At 35.0% G+C, this 9,235-nt stretch overlaps 1 long non-coding RNA gene across 1 annotated transcript; it reads right to left on the reverse strand.

Annotated features, from left to right (window-relative positions):
- Positions 1 to 400: 400 nt before the first annotated feature.
- Positions 401 to 6,356, reverse strand: LOC131166047 (uncharacterized). Its single transcript, XR_009139721.1, has 3 exons — positions 3,457 to 6,356; positions 2,983 to 3,360; positions 401 to 597 (listed from the first exon to the last, which is right to left on the reverse strand). It is a non-coding gene; the product is annotated as an uncharacterized LOC131166047 (long non-coding RNA).
- Between the last annotated feature and the right edge of the window lie 2,879 nt (positions 6,357 to 9,235).

Consider the following 9,235-nt stretch of genomic DNA (forward strand, 5'->3'; position numbering starts at 1 on the left):
ACCGTCACTAATACTATGACTTTAGTAACGGTTTTAAAACCGTCACTAACACTATATTATTAGTCACAATTTGAAAACCTTCACTATAACTTTTTAAAAAGGCAATTATTAGTGACGGTTTTGAAACTATGACTAATACTTGGGCTTTAGCAACGAATATTAAAAGCGTCACTACCCTACTATTAGTGACGGTTTTGAAACCTTCGCTAATACTTAAATTGGACAATAAGTAGTGACAGTTTTAAAATCGTCACTAATAATTTTAAATTAATTTTTTTCCAATTATTAATTCCTATAAAAATCTGTAATTACATTTTCGTATACATAACATTAAACCTTAATTGCTAAAAAATTCATAAATTATTCAAAATTCTAATTCTAATTCTAATTCTAATTAAAATAAAAATAAAAATAAAAATATATTATACAAATTAAAATTAAAATACAAATATATTATACAAATTCAAATTTAAATACAAATACATTATACAAATTCAAATTCAAATACAAAAATTTCATCTGTTAAGATAATAAAAAAAGTCAAAAGCTGCATCCGTAGTGCATGACATCGTGCTGACATTGTGATGGTTGCAAACCCTACAAATTAAGAAAGTTAAAAAAATTAGTATACGCTTTTTGAAAAATTTTGACAGCATTTCTCATGTAAATATGACATTTTCCATAGAGATATGCACCAAACCTAGGTGTTTACAATAAACAGTTCACAATAATCCAACTAGTAATGAATTTTACGAGTACACAAGAGCTTCATATAATAAGCATTAAATAATGTAACATGTTCATGCATGCCATAAACAATATATATCGGAATATAGTTTTATAAAAAAAATAGAATGTGATGTTTATGGTTTACATGACTTCCATAAGACTTTAAAACAACTATAATAATCAAATAATGCAAATGAGTTCATGATTGATATAATTTTCACTTAGCATATGCAAAAGTAAATTTAGAGATGAAGTTCAAAGTTCATTTGAAGTTCACTCATTCTTTCAAAAATGTTTTAACATTCAGCACACTATAACCATATGAGCATAGGGTATATGACTATGATTATTTTGGGAAAAAGTCAACAAATTTTTGGTAGTATGCCGTCTATAAATAGAACATTTCCAAAACCTGCAAGTCACAAAAGCATGCAATTCACAATATTTTTGCATCATGCAGATGCCATTTAGATCAAGACATGCAACAACCTAAAAGTATCTACCAGCAGACAATACACATCACTGCATCAGCCATGCAGGTGGCGTTCCAATCAAGCATGTAGTCCTAATGTCCACTACCAGCATGCAGTTCACAAGATATATCAATCCAAGCATGCAGTCCAGAAGTTAAATCATATATTAAAATGAAGTTAGATAAGCACAAGGAAATTGTATACGTTGTGCACAGGAAAAAAATTTGAGTGCACAAACAATAGAAATTGTGTGTGCTGTATGCACAAAAAAGAATTGTAAGTGTGTTCTGTGTGTTGGCAACATGGAAGTGTTTTGTAAGTGAGAATGCTTAGTGTTATCTTGTAGTACTTGTGAGGTACATTAGTGTGTGACCATATTTATTGTCTTGTGTGAATGTCTCGATGTATGTCCAAGTGTAAGGTCTTGGGCACGTATTTTCATCTTGTAAGGATGTCCAGGTCGTAGAATTAAACAAACACAATACTATATATATATGCTGCTTAACACTAAAACTACATACCCAAACAATTATTATTCAATCAGAGGAATTCAACAAGATGTTTGTTACTATCCAAGTGTGAAAAAAAGATGCCACAAATAAGTTTAACACATATTGATTCCCACAACTTGTGAAAACTTATAAATCCTTTCTCAATCAAATAAAAGAAATGTATAGAATAAAAAAAATCTAAGTGCAAAGTGCAAAGCATTTTCCGTAAAAGCATTATTTCCCATAGCAACATCAATCAAAGACTAATCATTGTTGAGCAACTGTATAATTTCCCATGGTAACATCAATCAAAGACTAATCAATGCTAAGCAACTGTTATACAAATCCTGCTAATGGGCGTCATTCCGTACATTCATTAATATTAATATTTCCAAATATATATACAAGATTCAATACAGTTAAAAAAAAATCGGTTATCTACTGCATTAAGTGCAATTGAAGTTTTCTTAAAATGGCATTTAAACGAGTGTCCTTCCAAGGGAATCCACTAGTTTCAATACTTTTATCCCAACAGAAAACAAGTAAATCTATTAAAAAAAAAAAAAAAAACATTTTTCATTCAATGCAGTCGGACACCATTAGTTAGAACCAACCACTGCAATAAAATAAATAATGTATGTCACCCAAACAAGTCACTAAAAAATTAAACCAGATGATGGTGTTGCAATAGGTAACCAACATTACAATCTAAATCCAAATCTCCCTTAAGAATCCCGCCTTGATGGATAGGGGTGGATTTAGGTTTGTTTTAAGGTTTTGATTTTTTTTTCTAGGTTGTTTAGTGGTTATCTATTAGTTGCTTGTTTTGCTAGAACGACAATTTTCCTCCATTATAAATGAGGGATTTTCTAATAAAGAAAGGAACATATGTTGTTGTAGTTGTGAATTGTGGAATTTAAGCAAGTACGAATTGTGTCCTCCCTTGGGTGAATAAATCTCTAGAGGCTATTTACACGTTAAGTTGTGGTTGGAAAAGTTGGAATGTGGCACTCGTTGGTATTTTTGCATTAACCATCTGAGCATATGGTATATGGCTATGATTATTTTGGGAAAAAGTGAAAAAAATTTCAGCAGTTCTAATGTCCACTACCAGCATGCAGAGCATGTGGTATATCAACCCAAGCATGCAGTCCAGAAGTTAAATCATTTATTAAACTAAAGTAATGAGCAAAAATGGATAATGGATGTTTGTGCAGTGCAGTGTAGTGCAATGTAGTCAAAATAAAACAATCATATTATGCCCCAAAGACAAACTACCTTTTACATACCTTCTAATGAGAGGAGCCACCCGCATCATATGGACGAGATTGGTGCATCATTTATTCGATTTGTACTTTCCAGTTCTTCATGACTTCCATCTCCACTTCCCAATTCGACATATTTTCTTTCAATTACTGGTTCTTCGCTTCCATCATCTGCATTCAGATAACCATCTCCTCTGCTTGAGCCTGGGCGGCTCGACGCTCTCAGTCAATCTCAGCATGATACGCCACACTGAAAGAAAATGATGATGTTGGGGCTATGTATCCACCCCCAAGACCATTCAACCAACCACCCGTTTGTTCCCCAAGCACCTGAGTGTAGATCTCGTCATCCGTCATCGGCTACCTGCCCTCTAGAATGGGTGCATCCCTCTACTCAAGCATCTTTGCCCGTTTTCAGTCATAAAAATGACGAAAATCAAGAAATAAGAATACAATTGATGTTTTGAATAAAATGATGAAATAATCTGCTTGACTTACATGTTTCCTCAGCGCACCCTGGCACCACTCCCTCGATGGCCTCTGATGTGTCCTGACCTATTATGAGTCTAATCAAAGATGTTCATTGTGATGTAACTAGTTTAGTAATATGATATAGTTTCTAGTTATGTAAAATTGTTTCTAGATTGCAGTTGACACTAGAAATCCCATGATTGATGATCACACCCTTTCATTAGATGATTTTGTTCATCATTGTAGTTTAGGATACTTAGGTGAGACCACAATGACCTGCAAATTTTGATTTTGTACCCCCAAAAAATTGATTTGCTATAAGGAAATTGGTTCATCATTGTACTCTAGGATCCTTATGAGGGACTTCGGTGATTTGGGGATTTTGTTTGTACAACATGATTGATTAGATAGTGAGAAAAGTATGTGTATATAATGATTTTATTTTATATGCATAATAACATAGGTTCATTTATTATTTCCTCAACTACTTTGCCTATGTGCTTGTCTTCCATCAAAACATTATCTAGAACCAATTATGAGGACTAAGCTGAGTCGCTCAGCGTTCATCTTGTTGTTATGAATGTTAACTCAACATTAAGAGTATATGAACCTATAAAACTAATAAATTCTACTAACAATAAGGCTTGGTATGAAAAATGTGACTAATCCAATAGAGCGTACTTGATGCTTATTTAACATTTAATGGAAAAGTTCATAAGGTATAGTGTGCTTGGAATTAGGAATGTTTAGACACTTTAAATCTCTCATTGATAAATTATCAAGATTTGAAAAACAACAAATATTGTTAACTTCCACTAAATTAGGTGACATTAGCAGGGTGAATTGTAGAGATCTGGAAAATAGAAACAATAAGAAAAAAATTTAAAAGAGGAAATTTGGTTTGGCATAGGCCAAACATTCGACGGTTTTGGAGGAGCTCAGAAAACCATCAACGGTTTTGAGTTACCACATCTAGGTAAGGGTAAAATAGTGAAAACAAGTTTGGTTAAAAACCAAACCATCGACGGTTTTGCTCCGGGTCCATGGCCTATATAAAGCATTCAAGTCATTTTTTGGGATAAAAATTAAATCCTCTCCCTCTCTCTCTCTCTCTCTCTCTAAGGCTGCAGCCATCCCTCCTTCTCTCTTCGATTTTTTGCCCGGTTTAAGCCCACATTGAAGGATAAACAACATTTTGAGATCTCGGTGATGTTTCTCTGCAGTTTAACTGAAGCGGTTTTGCTGATTAGGCTTTCTAGGCACCACTCAAAAACTGGGGTAAGAAATATGTTATCACGTCTAATTAGTTATTGGAAGAGTATGAGCTTAGGAGTATTAAAATGATAAATATTCTGGGGTTGAGTTGATTGAACTAGGGTATATGGATACAGGGTTTGTGTGAGCGTCGCATGCACAATTTTGGGATCCCTATAGGCACATTATGACATTAAATAAATATTCATACACATGATAAAATTAAAGTGCATGAATTTAAATAAGATAGAGAAAGCAACACCGGATTTGTTATCGAGGTTCGGCCAAACCAGCCTACATCCTCGCCTTGGGCATACTCCTAAAGATTCCATTAAACCTGCTCACAAACGGGTGGAGGAAAACCCCAACTCAATTACTAGGCTGAGCCAAACTAGTCTCACTTACAGAGTTCAGACTCCCCAGTTCAATTTTCGAACTGAATCGAACCGGTCTCATTTACGAGGCTGAGACTTCCTAATTCAATTAACGAGCTGAATCCAACCATTACAATAAAACCATTTTTGTATATGAAAATGCTTCTGAAAAATACAAGTAGAAATGTACACAATAAAGCTCAAACAAATGCACTCTCTAAAATGTACTCAATAGAGTAATAGTAATTTTAGTATTATTATATATTATTGTTGTTTGATTATCATTAATGTTATTATTTTTACAATAGTTATTATTGTTTTAATAATGTTCTGTCTTTCGTCCTTTCTTTCGGTTAGTCTTGTATAGTTTGCTCGGTTGTTTTAATTTAGGCTTCTTTAGTTTGGGCCGTTTGGTTAGGTTTTGTTTAGTTTTGGTTTTTATATTTGTGGTTTTTGTTTGTGATTTGTTTTTGGGAGGATTTTATTGCTTATTTGTATTCTCCAAGACACTTTACTTGTAACCCCGGTATTCCTCCACCACAAGTGAGAATTTATTAATAAATTTGGGACGGAGCCGTTATATGAGTCGCTACCGTCTCTAATAAATTATATCAAAATCTCAAATTTTAAACACTAATGATCGAACCTTAAAACAAAAACTTGGTCTCTCTCTCTCTCTCTCTCTAAAATGGGATAAGCCAGATTTTGAAATTGGATCATGAGTTCAACTTCGACGATGATCATGAAAGAAATAAAGCTTCCTGCACATATTTTTACCAAGTATCAATTTCTAAAGGCCATACAAAAAAATTAAATGGGAAAGTCTAAAAAGATACAACCTTTTATACAATGCGACCGACTCCATATTTTCCATTTTTCTGCGTATACAGGAAGTCCTAACGGAAGACGCATGCACCTGGTCATCAGGATCACTCCACCCAAAGATGTTCTAACAGGTGTAATGTCGGAAGATCAAGGACTTCCAAAAGCGCAGACTAACCTTGGTTCCAGACATGTGCGAAAGGAAAGGACAACGTGAATCAGACTTGCTCCCCTGCATCTGAGCTGCATGGTCCCGCCTCCCCCCCCGGGCTTCCAACATCTCAATCACCGCCCGGGGAGGCCGGCGCCGACCTAATTTGCGGGCGTCGTCATTTGTTACGGCCGCACTCATCCAACTCCTTTCCCACCACCACAGTTGCCCTTTCTTTTTTTCTTTATCTCTGCTACTTTCTGTTGTTCCACGGGAAAAAGATGCATTCAAAGAAACTATAATGGTGTCATGGGAATGGAAAACGCAATGTCGGAAAGGCAAATGTTAATAATATATATATAATAATAATGAAAGCTGCAGGTTCTCTTTCACCTTGCTGTACCTTTCACACCTTTCTCACTCTAATGCACTTCTTCACTGATGCAATTCTCATCAAGTTTGGCCACCAAAAAGAAAACAAGTGTTTATTTTGTAGAATATTGAACTCTTGTATTTGTATAAAATTGGGGGGTGTCGCCTGGTTCAATAGGAGTCTTATATCCTAACGGATACAATTCAAGAAGTGATCTATTACACTAGTTTGTAGGATAAGCTTTCACTATAATGGGCTTGAATCTCCATAAAAGAGGGGAATTTTCGTCCCTGGCCTAATTAGAGAATACTTATATTTTTATATATTTTTGTACTAGTAAAAGAGTTGCAATAATACATTATAAAATTAAAAATGTTCAAATTTTCAATGGAAGCTTGAGTTCCCTAATAATTTGAGAGCATGGATTTTAATTTTCAAATCTAAATTTGTGTAATTTGAATGAAAGTCTTTTATGTTGTATTTTTACATACTCTACGCATATCTAAATCGACGGTCCAAACTTTGAACTCCTAAAGATGGTGTGATATTGGAAACTCTATAATCAAATACCTTTTTTATATAAATTTTCAAATTTTCTTGTTTTCAAATTATATATTTCTGAATTAGCAACCCCATGATATGGAGTCTAGTTGCTCCATCATTTTTACAAATAAAAAAATTTATCCTTGGCAACTTGATTGGAATGGCTTTTTGATGTTCCAAAATTACACATAGATTGAAGATCGGGCATATATTTTACACATTGCTACTCTTTAAAATTTCTCAATGCTTGGAGTTTACATGGGATTTTTATATCGAATGTTTCACATTCTATACTACTAAAATGGTTCCCAACAATTCTTTTTAATATGTCCCGATTTACCGCACCTGAAACAGTTATGAGTCTGAAACCAGCATTCACCTCTATGCCTCTTATTACATGTCTAGCATACGGGGTAAGACTTACTATCCTGATAACTGGGATAACCCCGATCTTCTGTCTCCTACTTCGCTTCCCCAGCCCCTGACTAACCTTAGCCTGAAAACTAGATGGTGCAGGTCTCTTCTTCTGCTTTGTAGGCTCTGTGTTGCTCTGGACGCTCTTTTCCAACATCGAAGTCTTATCTACCAACACTACAAAGAAATTGGTTTTTAGTGACGAAATTATTAGTGGCGGTTTTAATTGCGTCACTAAAACTGGGTATTAGTGACAGTTCTAGCAACCGTCACTAATAATTTCGTCACTAAAAACCAATTTTCCCCCTCAAACTATCGAGGGAAATTAAAGTGCATGAATTTAAATAAGATAGAGAAAGCAACACCGGATTTGTTATCGAGGTTCGGCCAAACCAGCCTACATCCTCGCCTTGGGCATACTCCTAAAGATTCCATTAAACCTGCTCACAAACGGGTGGAGGAAAACCCCAACTCAATTACTAGGCTGAGCCAAACTAGTCTCACTTACAGAGTTCAGACTCCCCAGTTCAATTTTCGAACTGAATCGAACCGGTCTCATTTACGAGGCTGAGACTTCCTAATTCAATTAACGAGCTGAATCCAACCATTACAATAAAACCATTTTTGTATATGAAAATGCTTCTGAAAAATACAAGTAGAAATGTACACAATAAAGCTCAAACAAATGCACTCTCTAAAATGTACTCAATAGAGTAAGGGTGTTTTTCTAAACATGATATTTTCAATCTTTGAAAAGTAGTGTATATGATATGAGCAACAAAGATTTGGACCCTAATAAAATATTCTCCCAAATATATTTTTCAACAAATGATTGGAGAACTCAGGGTTTTGATTTTTCACATGATTCTTGCAAGATAAATGTTTTCTATGAAAGCATAATTGCATGAAGTAAATGCCCAAATAAAAAGTTCTCTTTCAAAAGTATTTTAAAAAATAGAGAGTGAAAGAGAGAGATTAACACATTTTGCCCCAAAGAAAAATATATTGCATTAAAAATGGTTTGGGGGAACTTTGATTAACAAAATAATTTAAGAGGATTTGGGGAGTTAATCAAAGTTACTAATCAAAGCAAATGAGGGGGTATATATAGACTTTCTAAAAATTATGTCTGTTGGGGACACGCTCAGTATTTTGGAAAAGATTAATTAAAAATTAATGACGTTTTAGCCCTTAAAAAATTTCCAACCCGAGAGGTTTTAGGTGGCTGAACTTTAGTTCGGTCGCCTGAATAGACTTTGCTAAAAAGGCCTTTTTTGGACGTTTGGGGTGCCCGGGTGTATGTTCCGTTGGCTAAACAAAAGTCAGAAACTTTTTGTTTGTGGTTTGGGTGCCCAAAGCTAAGTTCGGTTAATTAAACTACCAAGTTTGGTCGCCCGAGGCCTTTTTGAATGCGGAGGTTTGGTAGCCCGAGTTGGTGAATAGTGCTCTGACTCTAGTTCGGTCGCCCGGAGACGATACACTCATTTATGGTTCGGTTGCCCGAAAACCAGGTCAACCTGTTGATTTCCTAGTGGTTCGGGTGCCCGAGGTGTTTTGAACACCTGGGGTTCAGTTGGACGACCTCTCATAGTGATTTTCATTTAAGTCCAATTTTGCCTCAGTTAATTCCCTTGATATTTTAAGTGATGTTGGAAACTTTCTTACGTGCAAGTGCTGGGACTTAGGGTCTTTCTAAGACCTTTTTAAGTACCCCAAAAAACCTGGCGTAGGTCGATCGAAGGGTGCCCTAAGGTTATTCGGTCCCTATGGTCAATTTATGGCAATTTTTAGCATACAAGACATATCATGTAGATGCATGCATTATTGTAGACCAAGATATAAAAATTAAATTCATGTACAACGTCTTTTGCTCTT

The sequence above is a fragment of the Malania oleifera genome, chromosome 10 (assembly GCF_029873635.1).
Source record: "Malania oleifera isolate guangnan ecotype guangnan chromosome 10, ASM2987363v1, whole genome shotgun sequence".
NCBI lineage: Eukaryota > Viridiplantae > Streptophyta > Magnoliopsida > Santalales > Ximeniaceae > Malania > Malania oleifera.